General features: G+C 38.9%; 1 protein-coding gene across 6 annotated transcripts in view; it reads left to right on the plus strand.

Annotated features, from left to right (window-relative positions):
* Nucleotides 1-1,894: 1,894 nt before the first annotated feature.
* OTUD7A (OTU deubiquitinase 7A) overlaps nucleotides 1,895-21,185 on the plus strand; it is a 147,118-nt gene continuing 127,827 nt past the window's right edge. For all 6 annotated transcript variants that reach the window (XM_030015270.1, XM_030015268.1, XM_030015274.1 and 3 more), the window contains exon 1: nucleotides 1,895-2,122. The gene's annotated coding sequence lies outside the window, so the exon portion shown is untranslated. The remainder of the gene's footprint in view (nucleotides 2,123-21,185) is intronic.

Raw genomic sequence — 21,185 nt, forward strand, 5'->3', positions numbered from 1 at the left:
TATCATCAGTTGGCCAACCCAGAGCCTTCTGAGCAAACCGTGGTTTGATCCCCTGGGCCTGTATAGCTTCTGTGACTAGTTTTAGAGTATCTTTAGTCCTGAGAGCTCTGGAGTAGCCACCTGAGGGTCTCTTCACATGTTCACAAATGGATTTCCTTCGCAAGGCAAATAGATTAGAGATCTTTTGGCAAAAGTCTGCCAAACTGTTCTATCTTTTATAGAACTCTCACTATCTGGGAATCACCTGTAGGACAATCCGTACAGACAGTTGCATCAAGGAAAACAAAAAAGCGTCTCCTTCTGTAATTATGGTTCTTTTTGAGTGTGTTATCCATACACTTCACAATTTATTTTTCTTTGCCACGCTTAAAGAATGCTGGACTTTGCATTGGGGAAGAAACCAAGGAACTGTTCTGCTCATGACTTTTGCTTTTGGGAGGAACTTGAGAGCACAGCAGAGAACTCTGCTTGCCTAAGTAATCTTCAATCATGAGCGTAAAGAATTTCTCTAAGGAGAATAGAGGATGGGAGGGGCAGACAATGAGAGTTCATTTGATGCAGGCCTAAAATAGCATTGGACCAAACTGTTGTGGTTTTTTGCTTGTCATGGTTTGTATGTCAAAAGCTAGTAGCTCATTGCATTTGCAGCAAAAGGTTATGTATGGAACAGTTGGGAGCTTTTTCAAATGTTTTCATTTCTGTCCTCCTCATTAGCTACAAAAGGAAATATTTTTCAAAGGTAAGGTGAGATTCTTCTGGGGGTTTCAACAATATTCTAAACTGATGTTGGGGTTCTAGCAGAGAACTAGAATGTAACTGATCTGTTTATCTTCCCCAACCGTCAAACCTCACTTGCTTATGATATGTAAATGCATTTCTGCAAAACTGTCTTCACATGTCACCAGATGTACTTCTCCAGATGTGCTGTGTTGGTACAAAATGTATTATGACATTTTGTTTACATTTGGTGTTTCCTTAAAGCTTTAGTGTTGCTCTATCTGTCATTGATCATGTGTTGTCTGTAGTTGGCTGATTTCAAGTGAAAATTAGTGTTTAAGTGTGTAAGGAGGCTTTTCTTGAACAGGTACTCCTGTACCTGTGACTTTGGTTTTTTTCCATCTATTTCACATATTTTGCCTAGTTCTTGGTCTTGCACGTTTCTATTTTTGTCACAGTAAGTGGAAAAAGGGAATGCTCAGCTCTAGAGGTGTATTCCTTAATCCATTTCCTTTCCAACTCTAGTGTTACTGGAAGAGTGGAAGACTGCTTCGGTGTGTGGGAGGTAGCTTTAACTAAGTGAGAGAGAAGACACCTGTGTGTGTACTGGAGCAGCTGGAACCAGGTTATTTGAGAAGTTGCTGGAGGCTGAAGAAAACTTTACTGTCATCCCTTGAGCAAATCCCATGAAAGTATTGAAACAGAAGGCACATGAAAAGCAGTAACTTAGAATAACATCCCCTCTTTGTAGAAGGCAAAAAAAAAGGCATGGTCATTTCCAGAGCTACGGTGGATGCGGGAGGGAAGCAACTCTCTTCGTCTCCCGCTCCGGTGGGACCATCCTGGGGCGGAGGAGCGCTGGTGCGCAGGGGCGGCTGCGGCCCCTCTTCCCGGGCCGTGCGCTGCCGCCTGCTTCTGCCGTCACTGTCTCCGCCTGGGGACAGCGAGGCCGAGCTCGCAAGAAGGGCAGGCGGCGGAGGAAGGTGCGGGGCGGCTCCGGGCCGCGGCTCTGCCGGCGGGCTCGGCTCGGCTCGGCTCGGCGCGGCCGGGCCCGCTGCCGCGGGGGCGGGCGCGGGGCGGGGCGCAGCGCGGCTCTCCGGGCCGTTGCGGGCAGCCGAGGGGAGGGCCCTGCGGCCGGTGACTTCATGGGAAGGGGGCGGCGGCGGGAGGTGGGTCTCGCTTTCCGTCTCCCGGTGCCGTCTGCAGGGCGGGCGAGGGGCGGCCGCTCCGCCGGGCAGCGCGGGCGGGGGGACAGCGGTGACGGAAAGCGGCAGCTGGGGGGGACGGCAGCGGCAGCGCTAGGTTGACTCGCCCCCCCCCCCCCCCCCCCCCCCCCCCCGCCTCCCCGGCCGGAGGAAGATGGAGCTCGGTTAGTAAGGGCTTGCGGGAGGAGCGGCGGGAGCAGGTAAGAGCTGCTTCTCCCTCCTCCACCTTCTCCTCCTCCTCTCCCCCGGCTGGGAGCGTGGCAGGGGCAGGTCAGAGCGGCGGACGGGCCGGTGTCATTCAGCGGCAGGCAGGTGGCACAGGTGGGCCCGGCCCGGCCCGGCCCGGCCCGCAGCGGTGTCCTTGCCTGCGGGCTGCCCGCTCCGCCCCGGCTGCAGAAGTTCCCGCTGTGCGGAGCTGCGGACGGTGGGAGGGCAAAGCCCTCGGCCGTAGCCGGTGAGGGTAAAGGCTGGCGTTTAGAAACACCTCCCGCCCCGCGCCTCGGGTTTTTGTAGTGGGGATGCGGGCAGGTCTGCCGGCTTTGCCCCCGCCCCGTCTCCCCCAGCTCATCGACGAGCTCCGGGAAGGGCTTCTGCATTGCAGACTCTCGCCCTAGCTTCGCTCCTGCGTTCGCGGCTGTGTGTGATAAAAGGAGCCTGCTCCCTGGCCGGGTGGTCCGGTGCTGCTCAGGCAAGAGGCCGATTTGGGCAGGTGGTATCTCCTGTGGTTCCTGGACCCTGTCAGGACATCTGGGGGATTGACCTCATTCCGATAAATATTAGAAGTACATATGATATTTGTTCTCTCTGAAAGAGCTACAAAAGGCAATCTGTCAGGATCTGTGTGAATAATGATCATTTGGAGTTCACAGGGTGCCATATAGTGCAGTGAGATATAATGTGCGTATAAAACGTAATGCAGTGAGGTACACGACCTTACATAATCTAAATTTAAAAAGCTCGCTACCCCTATGCCTACCCTGGAGATTGTAGGAATATGTCTGTTCTAAGCTCTTTCTGGAGGCTTGTTAAGTATCTATCTGACAGAAAGATGCAGAGCCCCTTGTGAGCCAGTGCTGAAAATAAAAGAATAAATTCTTGACTACTTTTGCTGTAGTTCTGTCACAATAAGTTCCTCATCTCTGGTCAGTGTCACGCACGCACAGTGATACTCATGGCTATGTGGGCATACATAGCTCCACACTGCAAGAGGGAACAGTCTCTTCTGTTGTCCCTCAGATGCGCCTTTAAATTGACCAACTGTAATGCTGTCGTATTTTAACAAACTCTTGAGGCTTCTCTGCTTAGGCCTGAATAGTGCTACAATTTCTAGCATACAGATATAAATTTAATGTAAACAGAAAGAAACCTTTCACAATTTTCATTTGACCTTCAGCGTCTCGGACAAATACTTGAAACTGATGATCAGGGCAGGCATTTTGCAATGGACTGGTTTAAAATATGTTGCTGGATGCAACATATACAACTCCAGTCACATCTAGGATGACACACAGTCAGTGTTCTGAGCTCTATATCCAAAGGAAACTGATGTCTGATAAATTTGGCCCACATTTTATTTTAACTCAGTCCTTACAGATGACATTGACTTTAAAAAAAGGTTGCTATGGCACAGATTTAAAGCAAAGTATATTAAGCTTTTGGAATTGAAAGTGCTGTTGGTAGGAAAAGCATTGATTTGTTATTTATAATCTGTTATCTGGATCTGTTTTCTGCTCTTGATGTGAATTGACTAAATGGTCTCCCTTCTATGGATGAAGGCCAGATTTTTCCCAGGTGTGCATGTGCTCCTCACACAGGGGCAAGCTAGAGTTTCCCCATTTGAATCAGGAATGTAGCTGAATATCAATGTCTAGCTTCCTCTGGGATACTTTCTGTTACAAGCCAGTATGCTTTTGATAAATCTGTAACATCGGTTGTTGTGTGGAGTATAGAACCAATGTGGACTATGTATGCTCACGCAGCAGAAACGATGGTATGACGTGGAATAGAAATGACCTTTTTGTGAATCTTGCTCTTTTGTGATATTACGTGTTTATGTTTGTAGTTTACAAGAAGCTCAGTCATCTTCAGGGCAGCTTAATTCATGTATGATATAATAACTGTTAAGAGTATGAGGCTGGGTAGGGGTCAGGTCTAATAGACTAATAATTTGCTATATGTGTAGTGCAAAAATAACTGATTGTTTGCTTAATCATAATGTATCTGTTTTTGAAAAAGGTCGGTTTTTTGCAAATGGAATCTAGAAAATTTTGGTCTTGGTTTACCAATACAAGTTCAAATAAGGGTGTTAAAGGCTGGATGTTATAGACTCCAAGTAAGCATGGAATTACCAGGTGGGAAGGTATTTAGTCCTTTCATAGTAAGCCTGCCTCTGCATCTTTCATTGCCCCTGGCACGTCTCCCTTATTGGCATGTTGGCGGACTCAGCAAAGAGGCCAGGGACTGAAGAGACTTTCAGTGAATGGGACTTCAGGTCAGGAATTTTGTAGCGCTGTATACGTGCAGGTGTGTGAACATTGACTCAGATCTTACCAATGCAACTGTTGTGCTAATCATTGCCATAGCTGCCCTTTGTGTTACTTATTAAAAAATTAGGGAATCTGTGTTTTAAGTAGCCAAAGTACTCTATATGTAGAACATCTAATTTTTGTTTAAAACTATATATTTTAAAATCTATTCACCATGATGTTTTCATGTCATTTAGAGTCTCATATGAGTTCATTGGTATCGTACCTGTGTTATCTGGGGAAAAATAGTATTTTGTAAAATTTTTAATTTACTGCATAGATGCATACGAACTGTATATATCATCTTGTTGTCACATATTGCTATTTAGCTCATTATTGCCTTTAGACACAGTAACTTCTATAGTCTTAACAGGAGGAGAACACCACTGGCAAGGTGTTCCCATGTAGTTATGTATAGCTGGAGGGAAAGCTGGAGTTGAAAGAGGGAAAGGCCTAAGGAAACTAGCAGAATGTTTGTCACCAGATAGTCCAGACCTCAGATCTTACAGCGTTCAATGAGGTCTCCTTCTGTTTAATATATTCTGCATTCCCCAAAACATCATGAAATCTGAATCTCCTTTTGACTTGAATTTCATAAAATAACTTGGGACTCATATTAAGCAAAAATTAAACATAAACTTTTAATTAAGGAAATGGCAAGCCCTTAAAATGTGAAGTGCAACTGTTATTAAATTGAGGACTGAAAGAAGTAGAAAAGGCTTTGTTCTTGTTGTTGTTCTTGTTGAAGATTTTGTAGTCTACCAGTTCATTTATAGTTGATATGCACTGCTCAGCCATGCAAATGCATTCATAGGTATTTAGACCAAAGTATAGAGCTAAATGGTATGTGGACCTTCTGAACAAATTAATCAGTGTTGCTCTAATGAAAAAACTGGGAGACTAACCTGACTGCTTAGATGGTCTGAAAATTCAGCAGTGTAGTCTTATGCAAGAGTAGAAGTTTACCAGTTCAAGTGTGATATAAATGTTGCATAGATGTTACACTGCATCTTCCTGTTTTTCTTTGTTGTTGGTTTCCTAAGACAAAGCATGACACAAAACTGAGGAAGTTGAGTGTCCCCAGATAAGATGGCAGAACTGTCCTCAAATCCTTGATAGTAATTGGTTTTATTTTAAAGGCAGATTAATTAGTATATGCATGTAAATGTAACAATACAACTATTTCACCATCAGATATCTTCTAGTCTTTGTTTAGCTGTCCTTCCCCAATTACTGACCCAAGGGAGGAAAAATTGTAACTCTAACAAGCATGGAGATACTGGAGATCTGAAAGACTTGACTTACCATTCTGTTTTTATGTTGTTCTCCTAGCGTAACTGCTTCTGTGATGAGTATTTCTGATTTTAAGTAGTTTGAAGAGACAAAGCTAATTGTGATGTATTTCAAGTCTCATTCTCAGTTTACTTCAGATTTTTGTTGTTCTATTTGAGGCCAATGCTGTCTATTTTAGGATACGGTTATACCAGTGATTTTTAGTCATAGTGCATTGCCGTAGTGTTTTACTGCAGAATATTATTGACATTATCTCTACTTATCTTATTTAACATCTCTTGGGTGGACCCTTGGCAAAGCTTTAGGCTTGAAATAGAGAAATTGTTGAACTTGCTTATTAGCTTTTATTAAAAGGATTTATAAATTAATTTAATATTTTAGAGTCAGCCTTTTGAAATAAGCTTTAATTTGAAAAAAATCAGAAATTCCAGGATAAGAGTATGAATTTGCTCTAAGATAGTTTGAAAATGTAGTTTCTTATGTAATTTATAGAAGAAACGGAGGATTGCTATTGCTGAAAGTATTTTTGAATACTTCCAGTTTTTTTCAGAATGAGCATATCTGTAAATACTTCGTGATACATTTAGTAAAATTAGTATGTTTCACACTGTATGTTGAAAATTCCGTCAGTCAGAACAGTGAGTTATGCTCTCTGATCATGATTTAAATCTTGTATGTGATGCTTCAATACCATTTAAACTGTACAGAGAACAAAGTATGTTTTTTTTTAATACAAGGGTAAAGTAGCCATTTTTATCTGTCTGTTTCTCAGATATGCAGTGCTCTACAGTGAATTTTTTTTCACTTGCACATTCTCTTAGGATCTGCTGAGTAATCATATGCATTGACTAGTTGGGGCAAAACCCATGTAGAAACTAAGCAAGCTGTGAAAGAATTTTGATTCTTGTTTTTGTCACAATGGTTATATTTCCAGTATTGTTTTCAGAATTAGAGTAAGGAACACTGAGAACCTGTTCTTTAATTAGATGCTTGAAGTATCACGTTTCTAATCCTGATGTCGGCTGATGCCATTAGTGATCTCTGTCATATGGAAATTTACAAAGTTGTTACTGCTGCATATGACCAGGAGATGTAATATATTTCTAAGCTATTGCTGTGATGTTATCAGAAATGTGTTCTAATGCCTGTGATTAAAATGGCTAGCTGCCATGGTGATAATACCATAGAAACTGGTAAAATAATCATTGCCTATTAGGAAATCTGAATGAAAAAATTCCTCTCTATTTTTCTATCTTTTATGTTTCAGCACCTTAGCTGGAATGAAACTCTGCTGATGTTATATTCCTGATAGAAGAAATTATTGAACAAATTCCTTTGCTCTGTGTTACACAGCAGACCAGGCTAAGGTTATTGTATTGGTACTGTCAAAACATAAAATGCATGAGTGACTGACAGTTCAGTCATTCCACAAACTACTTCTAGTCTCAAGAACAAGTGCATTGGAGTAGAGGCCTTTCTTACAGCATTGATCTTTGTTGGTAAGTCACTTTACTCTCTTTTACTGTAATTACTTTCTAAATAGTGTGGTAAGTATAATTTTCTTCAAAAGCACTATTCCAGCAAAGAAGGGCTACAGCTGTGTCCCATAGGCAGCGCCTACATAGACACTCAAAGCACAGTAATGACAGAACTTTAATTTGGGAGCCTGACATTGTAAAAGGTTTTGTCTGTCTTGAACTATGCAAATCATGAATGCAAGAATGCCAAATGAGATCATAGAGCAGATAATATCTTTACTTGATTAGCTTTTTCCATCTCTTTTGAGATCCATTGCAGCAAGAAACAAAGTGTGAGAAACAGTCCCTGACTTGGATTGCTCTGTCTCTGGTTGGAATGAGTCATTTCTCTACCACTGGGAGGTGACTCTGTCAGGTACTTACACCCTATTGGAAATTGCTAAGCAAGGACAGATATATCTGTCTAGGTATATACTCATTAAATTTCTGCGCAAACACTTATATTGCCTTCAAATTTTCCGAGATACTGCAAAGGAGCTTTTTTCCTGGGTTACATAGTTTCCCCTGTTAGCACTGAGATCAGTGTAAAGGAGAGATTCTTGATGGTGGTAGATTTAGTCTGTACTAAGCAGCAAACAGTAGAAGTAAAACACAGGCTATCAAACTCTACACTTAGATACAGATATGACAGTACACTTGCTCTAATCAGAATAACATACTTACCTGAAAACAGAACCCAGACCAAAGTGTTGCAGGTGGCTATGTCAGGAACACTTAGGCTCGGATCTACCATCCCTTACCAGAAACCTGCCTGTCTCTCACCTGAGAATATTTAATATCCCAGTAGCTTCTATTTTAAGTCTGAGACCTGTTACATTGTCAATTCCAGAGAAAAGGAGGACGTACAGTTGTATTAAATAACATTGTGGTAATGGGAAAAGATTATTTTAGTGTGAAGAAAGCATTGATTTAGCAAACTATAATTAAGTATGAAGCAATGAAATCACCTCCCATGTCTCTCTAACTTTACATCTTTGTCTCAGGAAGAGTACAGGTGAATTAAAGGAGAGGTAGAGTATAAAGGAAAGGCAGATTTATGTAATTCCAACAGAAATAATGACAGAATATACAACCTATAGATAAAAGTTCATATGTGGGAAAGATTCAAGGGGTATCATGTGTTCATCAGTTCTACAAGTACAGCTGAGTAAGAGCTGGAGGAAACTTCCTTTCAGCACAAATTAACAGTAGTCTCCCAGAGAAGGCCAGCAGGGTAACATTAAATAAAGTCAGGTTGATACAGTGTCTGCAGTTTGATGAGTTGAGGCTGTTTGCTGTTAAGAAGTTGCCATTGAAAAGTAGTAATGTTTTAATTAGCTGTGAGTACTGGGATGCCCCAGCATTTACAAGCTGAGGATTAAATTCAGAGATTGTGAGGTTAACCTGAAGATTTGGTTTAAAACAAAAATCACAACAGCTGAGATGCTTTATATCAATTTAATTTTTTCTCAGTGTTTCATGTTTGGTTTTTCAATAATCATAAAAGCAAGACTTGAAATAAAACCATGGGAGGGCATGTCAATGCCAAGGCATTTAGGGGAAGCTCCAGGTCTGAGTGGCAGTTTGCCACAAGGATTTGAGGTCCTATGAGTTATTCTCACAGCTTCTTATGATGTATAGTCTTGATATGCCGGGAGGCAGGGGGCGAAATCAGATATCCAAATATTCGGCTTTATACAATGTCTTTCTGTGTTGAAAGACCTGTGTGAAGGAATGAATTTTTGAGCCATGTAGTTGGGGATGACTTTTAGTGGATGAGGAACACTTGGAATGACATGTCCTGTAGAAGCTAAGTGTTTTTTAGCAATAGACAGTTTGTTTCTTCCGGCTTCTTGATATGAATGCAATATTTTAGGACCTCAGATATACAGAACTTGTATCTATCTGTTTATAATGGAAGTTTTCTTGCATGTTTGTGTTATGGTAGAGTTCCTCTGTTCTGTACATTGCTAAATACTTGGAGGCAGAGTTTCAAATAAGCTAGGAAAAGTTGTTTGCACTCACATAAGTAATCATCTTCTTCTGGGAGGCACCCAGAAGTGCTTTACTGATTTTCTTTCTCTCATATTTTTTTCTGTCTATAATCATACTTGTATCACTCTGCTCTAATATTCCAAACTGAAGATGCTTAATAGATAAGGACTATATAACAGTCTTGAGCAGGAAATACGAAGACAGATATTCATTACTGTATAGGCAGACTACAAATGCTCAAAGCAAATTTAATCAGGAGTGATAAAAGTATGCCTATTCTTGGCAAGAATAGGAGGAAGCTAAAGACTGTGAAAAAAACTTGTTCTATGAAGGTTACACAGTTTTTTCTCCTCCTTCAATAAAGAAGGTTTTCTTGAAGAAGCCCTGTGTAGAGGAATGTAATGTCTCCTGGGCAACACAGTTTACGTTTTTATTGTTCTGCATTGTTCAAAATTTCTTCTGACGTTGGTAGATAAAAGCATGTGTAGAAGAAAGAGCAGCACCGTAAAGTCTAGAGCTATGTTGTTTGTAACAGTAATCATTTTTATGTTGTCTCTCGCTGGGCTACATCATCTTTGTAACAGGAGATACCCGTTTTCTATCACTTCATCCATCCCAAATACTTTTCTCAGTTCCTTTACCCGTCAAAGGGAGAATCCCTGTAATTGGCAAAGGAGGATGGGTCAAATAGAGGCTAGTAGGTTGGAAATTGAATCTCAGGACTTGCGACTGGAAAAATTAACAACTCTGCAACAGGGTCCAAGTCTGTTTGAACTGGCTTTTTTTTTTGTGATTGTAAACAGATGCTACAAACTATTTATTACTTATTACACATGGGGGAATCTTCTTTAAAGCAAGCCTGAAGGCACTGATTTACTGGCACATGCGCCTTACTGATAATGATGTATTGCTTATCTGCAGGCTGATAGCACTCTGACCGCAAAAAGATGATATGCTCATTTCGGCAGATAAGCAATATGTAGTCATACTGGAAAACCTGATGAATGTGCATCCAGTTGAGGTATTGCTAGCTTGGCTGCTCTCCCTCAGTGCTAATGCAGATCAGGTGCTTGAGATAAGCTCTTAGGAGCACAAAATGTTGCACTAGTGAAGTGCAGACCTCAATTAACATGGAAATATAAATCACTGCCTTTTGCTACCACAGGAGATGAATATTCATGCCTGAGCAGCTCAATTGTAAGTATCTGGAGTTGATGAGATGGTTGCATCTAGCTGATAATCTCTTGACTTTCTTTGATAAAGAATTTGAGAAACAGAGCCATTATAATTTTCCTTCCTCCAGTTTTGTCTCCTAAAATATGCTTTACATGAAAATGGGAGAAATGGTTCCTTCAAGAGCTATTCAGTTGTTAGCTTTCATTCCACATGCCTCCCATTTAATATAAAATATTTTCCTATCCACTATAAATAGAGGGATATGTACTCACGAGAGAAGGTATCTCTGAAGCCAATTGGTTGTCATTAAATGTGTATTTACAGCTATCAAACAAAAATATGAAATACCCTTCTTTGAATTTCTTAATAAAGTTTACATCCATAAAAAGATGCTTTATTTTTGTGAGGAAAAGGTTGGAGGAGCACATAATTTTACTCTGCATACTGTATGTCATTGTGGGTAGAAATAACCCTATGGCTGGTTGTACCCCAATTATTATCTTATAGAAGTTATAATAACATATGAATATGTATGTTTTCTGTGAACCATTTTTCTTATAGAAATCTGAGACTTATCAGTGGAGGAGGAAATTATTCTGTCTGTAACAAATTCCTTGAGGGTCATGCTGCCACAGTCCTTGGGAACTGGAGAAAAAGAGGTCTGGAGCTTTAGAAATACAAAACCAAACAGTCCACCTCCCCCAAACCACTGAAAAGGACCTTCTTTCCTAGTAAAATAATGCCAGAAAATAGCCTTTGAGTTGTGGAGTTCTGAGTGTCTTTGGCAAAAGGTGACCTTGGAGGGAATAGTTGTGGCAATAAAATACATTTTCAGCTGAAATGCTAAAACAGTGAATGGCCAACAAGTGGATTTAGCTCACTACTGTTACCATTACTCTGTTCACACTTGGAAAACAAAATCTTTTGCTGTCGGAGAGCCTCAGATTAAGTCCTAGATGTTTCAAAACACTTTTCATGACTGATATCTATGGAAAAAATATATTTTGTGCTGCTTGAAATGATGCCATGTCAATATATTCACTTTTAAAGCGGGGCAAAATGTAACTGTACAAAAGTTTGCCATATAGGTGTGATTTATTGGCGATGTTTTATCTGCAAGCCATATCGTTCTTGGATATGGCTCTGGAAAATATGTTATGTTTAGAGAAAGAAAGAAAAAAAAAAAGATTTCCAGGAACGCTGTACCCTCCCAGTATTGTACAGTATATTTCATGGTCTTAAGAGGTGCTAATTTTATAACTGATTCAGTGCTGTGCAGTAAAATACTGAGATCTAGATGAGAAAATCTCTAATAAGTGAAACTCTAATTATGGTAGCTTGTGGTTATCTTATTTATTTTCATCACCATACCGTGAGAAATTTAATGTAGTGTTAATTATAATTGTATAATTCGAGACAATGAGCACTCCGGCAATCTGTTTCATTTTTTTCTTTAAATGCAACAGTTAAGAATGGGGTTTGCTAGTGTTATGAAGGTAAAAATGCCAAAGCAGGACTTAACTTTCTGTACAGATGTTCATGCAAAATGTGACCTTTATTTGATCTTCCAGCTGAAGTTACAAAGCAAATGAAATGCAGTAGCTGTATATATAAAACTATATATATGTATATAGTTATAAGGAGCTACCAGTGTTTTTGAAAGAAAAGGAAAAGGCCGTTGAAAGTGTAGCTTAAGATTTATGAGCACGTGTTCTGGAAGAATGAGTTATTGTCAGTTAGCAAAAATATTTATTAAAAAACCTGTAGAAGTGTTTAAACCTTGTACAATTATTTTGAAGTAGGAAAGTAGCTAATCCTACAGTACTTTGCCAGAAAAGTTGCCTTTTTTAAATTTTTATTTATTTTTTTACTTTTATAAATTCCTGAGCAGCCAGGTAAGATAAAAGCTTATTACCCATTTAATAAAATATCTGGATGGAGGGAGCTGTTAATAATATACAGTGTTCTGGGTTGCTTCTGCATGTTCCCACTGTTTGTTTGGCTGGAATGTAGTGATGTTATATATTTGTAGATCTAACAGCTCTTCTTTTCTTCAAGCCTTGCACTGTTAAATTGGGTCACTGCATATAATGCATGTTAAATAAGACAAGAGGGTTTTCTGTATTTACAGGAAAAGTTAGTAGCAGGATTTCATAGTTTTACAGGAAATGTATTATGGTTAAAAATAAGCACATTTCCTTTAAATACATTAATAGTAGTTCACAAAGTAATGTGGTGTTCTGGTATACATCTTCCTGTGTATGTAAATGTCACAGGATTTGATAAAGTTGACTAAATGTAAGAGAAAGCAGACTGTAGCTCTGAGGTTCAGTGGCTTGGTAGATCTTTGATTAGTGTTTTGCAACAGAACATTTGAGTTTTGTGTGTTAACAGTTGAGATAATTCTACTTTTTTTGAGAGACAGAGAGACTGAAATGAATTATTTTATAATATCAGGAGCCTATGCAGATAGAATTGTTTTAAAAGTTTCCAAAGCTCTTTGACTCACTTGAAAAGCTGATGACAGGTCCTTAAGAGATCCCATAACTTCTTATAGGGATTTGGGCTTCTAGGTCATATGAAGTATTTTTTTAAAAGTTTATTCTTGTCCTGATGATTAAACTGCCAGATAAAGTTGTAACTTCATTAATAGTCAAGATGTAAAACCCCAGTTCAAAACATTGATTCTATACCTGAAAAAGTGGAGCTGCGTATCAGCCCCAAACCCTTGTGTTTTGTCTGTTCTTCTGTAATTTGGAAAAATAAACAGTTTCTTAGCCCTTAGGCATGTCTATTTAAAACTGAACCTGCAGTTGTGTAGTCCTTCCTAAGCTATGGCAAATACATTTTGTACTGTCATGTCTCTGCTAGGTGTTCTGTCTACTGCTTTTTTTTGCTGTAACGATAGGATTTGAATATGTGAGAAAATACTTGTTGATTTCAGGGCATTCAGGCAAACATTGCTGTTGATAATACCATATTTTTGGAGATAATTCATAAGTTGGAAGATAGTATTTTATGTCAGCTCAGATGATAGCCTAAAAAAGCAAGCTTTTTTTTTAACTGAGAGCTAACACACTCTTTCTGCTTTTTTTCTGGGTATGATTCTGTATGCCTTTACTAGCTTTGAAAAAACAATTGGGGTTCTGTAGAAATCCAAAAATGTCCTGAATCCAGCATTAGTTAATATTTTCATTACTGTCTTGGATGAGAGTACCTGTGTTATCTGTGGAAAAAAGACAGGAGATACTCCAAGAACTTTGGAGGGTGGGAATAGAATGAAACATGGTCATGACAAACTGAACATGTAATCTAAAATAAGCACCATGTAATTCAATAATTATTACACTTCGGTAAGAATAATCAAAGTTTGTGAGTACTAGTCAGTTGGGCAGGTTCCTAATCTGAGAGAGCTAGTTGATCATATGTGATACTGTGGCATCCCTGCTCTTAATTTCATGCAGAAGAGTATGTATTGAAAGAAAACTACCATTCATGCTATGTTACCATCCATGCTTGCCTAAGAATCCAGTGTACCCAGAAATATTGAGTGCCTTTATTTTCTGTGTGTTCCCACCCTTTTGGTTTTAGAAGCGTTTCTGTTTAGTAATGCCTATGCTGTTTATTAAGTTTGGTTCCAGTTTTGATTCTAGATTAAAGTAGTTTAATTTCAGATTACTTATTTTCCTGAAAATAACAAAAGTACTTGATTGGCAACCAGTTACACTTCATTCTTACTGCTGTGGATCTAACATATTGTGGAACTGCTCTAAATATGTGTTGTCTTGTGAATCACATGCTTACCAGTCATAGGGTTTACTGATTTGTGAATAATGATCAGTCACGAAACAAATTTTTGAACAAATTTATTTTCATTGCCTCTCAAGAAAAATTTCAAATGAAACTACCCAAAGAATGGGCAAATGTACTAAGAATAATAAAATTTGCTTTAGTGTTCAGGGAAGTAGGGCTTAAAAGTTATCTTTTTTTTATTCCAGAATGTACTTTCTGTGTACTAATGGGTAAATTCTTCAGAGACTTCGCATCTGTTGTTGACTGCAGTGGGGATTTAATGTTTTGATGAAGAGATGCCTAGCATGTGACTCATTAGATTTCTGAGTCCAGTGGGACATTTATGAGGTTTTATGATCTGATCTCCTGATACCACTTAAGCTTTAGAACTTGGTGGTGGAGTTTCTGCTTAAAAACTATAGGTCTAGTTGAACTATAACATCCTTTTCAGAAAGACACTCAATCCTGATTTATAGACTCTTAATTCATTAGATGAATATAATGAATGTACAAAAAGTAGCAGCTTTGGTCACACAGGTTTTACCTTTGTGGCTTAAAGAAGCTCTTTTGTATTCCCTTTCTCATGACTAAGAGTGAAGTTGAATGAACAGCCTGGGTTTAAAACATGACTAAGAGGAAAGAATTTGCTTTTATATGATAGCTGAGCTCACGATGTCTCAATTAACCAGTAAGTGTATGCAGGTTTTAGAATTGTCATGACCTAAACCGTGCAAAACGTACATACTATATTTGTAAAAGTGATCATAGACTGTGAGATTTCTAAGTATCTACATACTTATTTTGATAGAACTTGCTTTCTATCTACTTGTGTTTTATAAATTTATCCTATCTACTAACTAATGAGACCATAGGTAGCTTCGAGGCCTGCATGTGTGAGTCAAGCTGCAGAATCAAGGCCAGGATGGAGAAGCTGCTAATGCAGTTGTACAAACTGGCACTTAAAGTATTTTATATGTCCAGAATTACCTACAGTGTTCAGTAGCAAGTGTTTGGGGAAAAAAAAGTCTTCTTTCTTAGCATTGTAAGCTAAGTCAGTTGTTAAATTTCATGCTCAGCTTCAGAGTTTATATGCTATCACTGAAGATGAGTATCTGCCTTAAATAAAGGAGTAGGTCATTAATCTTTTGAGAGCTGTTCATGCAATCTTTGCAAATACAGAGCCCTTGAGGATAACATAATTTCAGTAGCAGAGCCTGCTAGCTCTTGTGTGTCAGTGTGTTGTTAATCAGAAGAGAATGATAGTATATTAATAAACATGCATGCTTCCAAGCTGAATTGTCACCAATCTGTTTAAAATATTTTAGTTGCCTTTCTCAGATCTCTACTGTTAATGAAATTACCTCCTAAGATTTTGTGTATCTGAAAAGATGCAGTAACAGTGCCAGAGACTAAATTAATATGCCATGGGAGCTTTCCTAATGAAATTAATATGGCATTTATAACCTTTTTAGAGAGGCTTTTCACCAATTACAGCATAAAATGAACGCCCAAGAGACTAAGATGCTCTTTTTTTCCCAAGCTTTTATACTCTGCCTGCTTCCTTTCATGATACATGAAATGGAAATTGTGAAATAAAGTGTATTTCTTTGATACCCTTCCATGGATTCAGAACTTTTTTATTATTAATTGTGAACTTCAATTTTAGATTAGGGTTTCATTTTTTAATTTGGTAGGCTGTGTTTTTCCATGAGGTAGCAGGAACTAGCAGTATGAAATTAATTTTTCTTTTGAAAGAATGTGTGTTCTGTTTTCTACCAAAATGGTTTTGTGTTCGTAATGCAAAAGTTCAATTTGAGACCTGCAGTTATAAAGTTGAATTGTGTAAATGTTTTCTGGTTTGGGGGAGTTTGATTTCTTCTTTTCTTTCTATGTTTTTGTTTTGTAAATGGCGAACACAATGTGCTTAAACTTTTGTAAACAGGTACTACTCTTCATAAGGTAAGCCACAGCATGCTGAGGAGAACTAACAGCTGTTAAAGGTGAGACAGAGCTAAAACCAATGTGTAGTGGAGCTATGTACAGGGGTTTATTTAAGAACCATCAAAATTTAGGCTTTTATCGCACTTGATTCATTTTGCACACTCACTCACCTTCTCTGCTGCCAGCACTACATTCACTAGGTCTTGACTTGCCTTCCCAGCAGGGAGATCACTGCTAGTTTGGGATGGTTGGGTAGAAAGTTGTGCTGGTTTTTCTGTGCATCTCCTTGTAGTTACCAATCTTAGACATCGCTGGCCAGGGTCCCCGAGCATCCCCTGGCATTCATTAGTCTCCATGCATCTCTGATCTCTAGGATTTTCCCTTGCTTCCAGAGTCTTCTCCAGTCATGGTCTTTGCTGCCTTCCTTCCTGGCCCCTTCTTTCCAAGACTATGACTTCTTTCTGGGAAGCCATATTTTTGGCACCCAAACTTGTGTTTTTCCCCATTCTAAATAGTCAGTGTGAGTAGCCTTTTAATTGCATGTTCTGCCTCTGTGTTAATTGGAGGATTCAGAATGTGACCCTTCTGTTTAGCCCAGGTGTTACCAAAGTTTACAAGCAGCCTGTACAGATTGCAGGGAGCAAGTACCAGTCTTCTGCTTGAGAGTTCAAAATTCAGTTTCAGGCATTCACCCACAGATGCACACATATGGCCAGTTATCTGCTGCCTGTCAGCATTTGCAATTGAAGCTATTTTTTTCACTATGACAGCAACCGATATACTTATGCCAAAAGCTATGTTTGGTGCCACTAGGAAAACCTTCATTCACCTTGTCAGTGTCTCTGATCTTGAGTAACACGAATATCTAGCTTTTGCATCTTTCTTACAGGAACTGAATTTCTAAGATTACTTGGTGGGGAAAGAATCCAAACATGGGTTGGTGCTGAATCAGGAGGGACAGCATATGACTGTCAGTTTACATCTCATATGACAATTTCAGGGTTTACTGTATTTGGAGTATAATATAATTATATAACGTGAGAACTTTCACATGCTGCAATACTTCACATGACAAATTTCAGGTAGCTTTACAGTCCTTTAATCATGCAAAAGACTCCCCTATTGACTATATGGGTAGAAACACACAGGTAAAATTTAAAAAAAAGGAAGGTGGCTTAATAGTAGCAAGAAAATGTCTTTGTTCTTATTGTGAATTTTGATTATTTCTTTTTAACTTTTTGTCTGACTTTTTATTGATGACCTTTTCTTTGGTGCTTCCTACATGGTTAATGTGAGGGTGTCCCTTTGCTGCACTGGGAGGGGTCAAGTTTCCCCTCACTTTTCAGAGTCGGAAGTCTAGCTGGCTGTTACATCATATCTGGAGGTAACTGACCTCAGAAACAGAAAGCATTTTGGGGGGGTTCAAGGTCCAAAGGCATTGCTTATGCCTCTCACTGTTAGCATTCCAAAACTTTGATTAAATTGCTTGTATATTTGACATAAATATTAATGGACTTCCTTAGATTGCATTGTAGAAACAACACAGTACTTTATCTGGTTATTATTTCTGTATTTCAGGATATGTAGAAGAGAAAACTTTTGGAATATGTAGAACAGCCTCAGAGATGAGGAAACTTCTTCATTTTCTCATGCCATAGGCCTTCAAGGAGCAGCTACTCATCTTGCTCTTTCCCTGCACTGTTTCTGCAGCTTTTGGTTCTGCTGATTTATTTGAATCAGTGGTTTATGTGCACCTCCAGTGTTCCCAAGAGAAAACAATATGGAGTCTGATTGTTTCTTCTGTTGGTTTAGCATCTTTTCTGCTGCTGAGTATCAAATTTTATTGAGAATATTTTAGCCAGCTCCAAGAACTGTGCTGCTGACTGAAACGAAAGGAATAGTCGCAAAATGTATGCTTACCACAGTGCTGATCAAAAGCACCTCTGCTGTTCTATTTGGAAGGATATTCATCAAGTAATTCTCAGGCAGTATGCTCTACTTACGTGGCAGAACCAAAAGAGATGTCCTAATATTTTTTATTTTTAATTTAATCAATTGGAGAAAAGGGGTCAGGAACCCTTGGAGAAGTAAAATAGTACCTTTTATGCAAAGATAAAACACACATTCTAGATGATAAGCCTTCTCTGTATTTCTGGCGGAGAAGCATGTTTGCCACACAGGGGTTTGTACACTGTTAGGATAGAATAAATATATATACACATATGTTTATGCATGGATTTATGTCCACATGTACACACCTCTGTGTGTGCATGTACATCTAGAACAGGACAGCTTGCCATTCCTGGTGTTCAGCATAAGCTTTTTCCATAGGCCCTTCCTTTCTCTTTCAGGTATCTGCTCTAAGCTCGCAGCAGGGAGTGCAGTGGGAATGTAGTGTATAGTGAAGTTCTGGCCCTGCTGACTTCTCAAGGGAGAAGATTGGGGAGGCAATGAGATTTTTAGGAGTGAATGATGCAGGGCTTTTTTTATGCTCTTCAGTGTGGGTTTTCTTTGCATTTGTTTGGGTTTGTTCTAATGTTGTACCATGGGTGTTTCATTTTTGTGGTGGTGTTTTTGTTTTTGTTTTGCCCACCCCAAAAGCATAATACACTTGTAGAACCGCTGCAGCATTCCGGTATGAGTGCCATAATCATCTTCGAGTTTCCCCCCAAAATCTCAAGCCATTTTTCATGTGAGATATTTTCATTGTGCATTACCAGACAGCCAAGCAACATATGGGCTATTTATTGCTTCAAATAAACAGTCTCATTACTGTTAGCAAAATGCAGCTTTAGCAGCTATTGTACATAGTTTATGTTCATTGTGGTAAAGCATCTAAATGCTTGGTTTTTTAAAATATTTTGGTGCCAATGACTTTTTGCTTAGGATTCATGTACAAGCTTAGAAATAAAGAAATAGTCAGCATCCATTGAAAGTTACAGCTGTACCAAAATGTTTTATTTACCTGTTCAATCACAGGAAAACTGAAAATTGTGGGATATAGTAGTAGCTTGTCTAGACTACTTCTTCAGCTAAAATGAGAGAATGTGTTTATGGTAGCTACTTACTAATGGCGAGTTAAGTGCTTTCTAGATGGTTCGCATAATTTAGTGCGTTAAACCAAATGCTTGATGAAAATCAAGCCCCATAATTTTACATTTTCAACAGAAGTTTCCTTCTGTCATCCTGGAAAGACAAAGAAACTAACCTACATCTAACTATTATCTCCTGTGAAACTACTAGCTTTTTCATAAGGTGACGAGGAAGGGCCTTTGCATAATACGAGCACAGTGCACTCAAGTTGCGTTTTGTTTTTCTTTCCTTCCTTGAGGGTTTGGGGTTTTCTTTTTTTTTTTTTTTTTTTTCCCCCCTACGGGAGAAAGAAATTTCTTGAGAAGCAAGAAAGCTGTTGGAGTTACAGAACCTGTATTCTTACAAAGGAGAATTTTATGCTGTTTAATATAAAGATCATTAACAGCAAGGATTGGCAATTTAACTGACCAAAAAAATCTACCTCATTATTTTGTTCATGTATGTGACCTGGGATGAAAATAACCTCACAGTTGCAAGATGGGATTTAACTGTCACAGATAGTCTCTATTTCTACAAGACAGTGAATGTCATGTACAAAACTATGTGACGTTTCTTGTAGCAGACCTGGCACTGGAAGGGGAATTAGGTTCTTGCTGAGTGGCTATGTGGTTATTTGCCTATCATCCAAGATCTCTTATTATTAAAATGTTTCCTGCCTCATAAAGAATATTTGTAAAATGATACTATGATAATCACCATCTTGACTGATACATCAGGTGCTGAAGTGCAGACATAGAATACTAACATTGTGTCTCTCCTCAGCTTGAGCTAGTCAGGTGCTGTAGCCAGGATATGTAATAGCTCCGCATCTTCTAAAAGCAGGTAAAACACATGGTGAGCCAGTGGATTGTGTTTTAATATGTGTAGCAGAAATGGGATAGAAATTAAGTCCCCAATAGATTTCTCACCTAATCATGGATGTCATCTTTCTAATCTGTGTCTGAGGTTGTTTCTTTCTTGCTAGGGGAGAGGCAAGAAAATGCTTTCTATTTTGTATTGCTATTAAAAATTTCTCAAAAGACTGAAAAGAGGAGGGTAAAAAAAAAAAAAAAAAAAGCTTATTTAAAATCAAATGCTTTTCAGCCCTTTGGAACTAGATGTTTTGTAAATGTCCACATCCTATTAACCTGTCTTTGCATCTTCCAGCAGCGGTGGTTCTACAACTTTCAACCATTCTCAACTGTAAGTTACTAAATATTTGGAGGATTAACACTCAGATTTTGAACTGTATGTACCTTATTCTTCCCTTGATAGATCACTTAACTGGGGAGTAAGGGAGTGTATAGGGGATAATTGCCAAACTTATAAAAACTGGAAGAGAAGAGCTGCTTAATACATGTGTTAATCAGTTGTATTACTGTCCATGGTAAATGAAGAATCTAACTTGATTAGCCTGAATAAGCATGCCCTGTTATTTCTGGAAGAAGGTTTTTGATACTGAGAATACTATGAGCAAGGAGACCCCTGTGTCTGAGGCAAAAGTTTTAACTTTGGGGAAAATTGATGCATGGAGTCCAGAAAATGATTATATGTTAAACCTGTGCACTGAAATTTAGGACATGAGTTCTATATGTAAACTCTTAGTGATTTGTTTTTTCACACAACTGAGTAACTATACTGTCTCTTAAATTAAATGGAAGATACAGATGGCTGACCCTTTAGATAGGCCATTTTAATTTTAGACACCTAAATTTAGACTTTGGACTCTCATTTAGAGCATTGGGTTTGAAAGATTTGGACTGGAACCCAAGAGCTTCACCCTGTCCCTACTTACATTACTGTCATCTCTCTGAGCCTCTCCCTCCCACTGAAATTCATAGCACTTCTCTCTGTCTTGAGATGTTCTCAAATTGCTTTATTAATTTTTCACGCTTTTTGCTTCAGAAAGTATGTATGTTGCAGTTCCTGTTATTAAAAGCAAAATCTGAATC

Source organism: Aquila chrysaetos, chromosome 5, assembly GCF_900496995.4.
Source record: "Aquila chrysaetos chrysaetos chromosome 5, bAquChr1.4, whole genome shotgun sequence".
Classification (NCBI taxonomy): Eukaryota; Metazoa; Chordata; class Aves; order Accipitriformes; family Accipitridae; genus Aquila; species Aquila chrysaetos.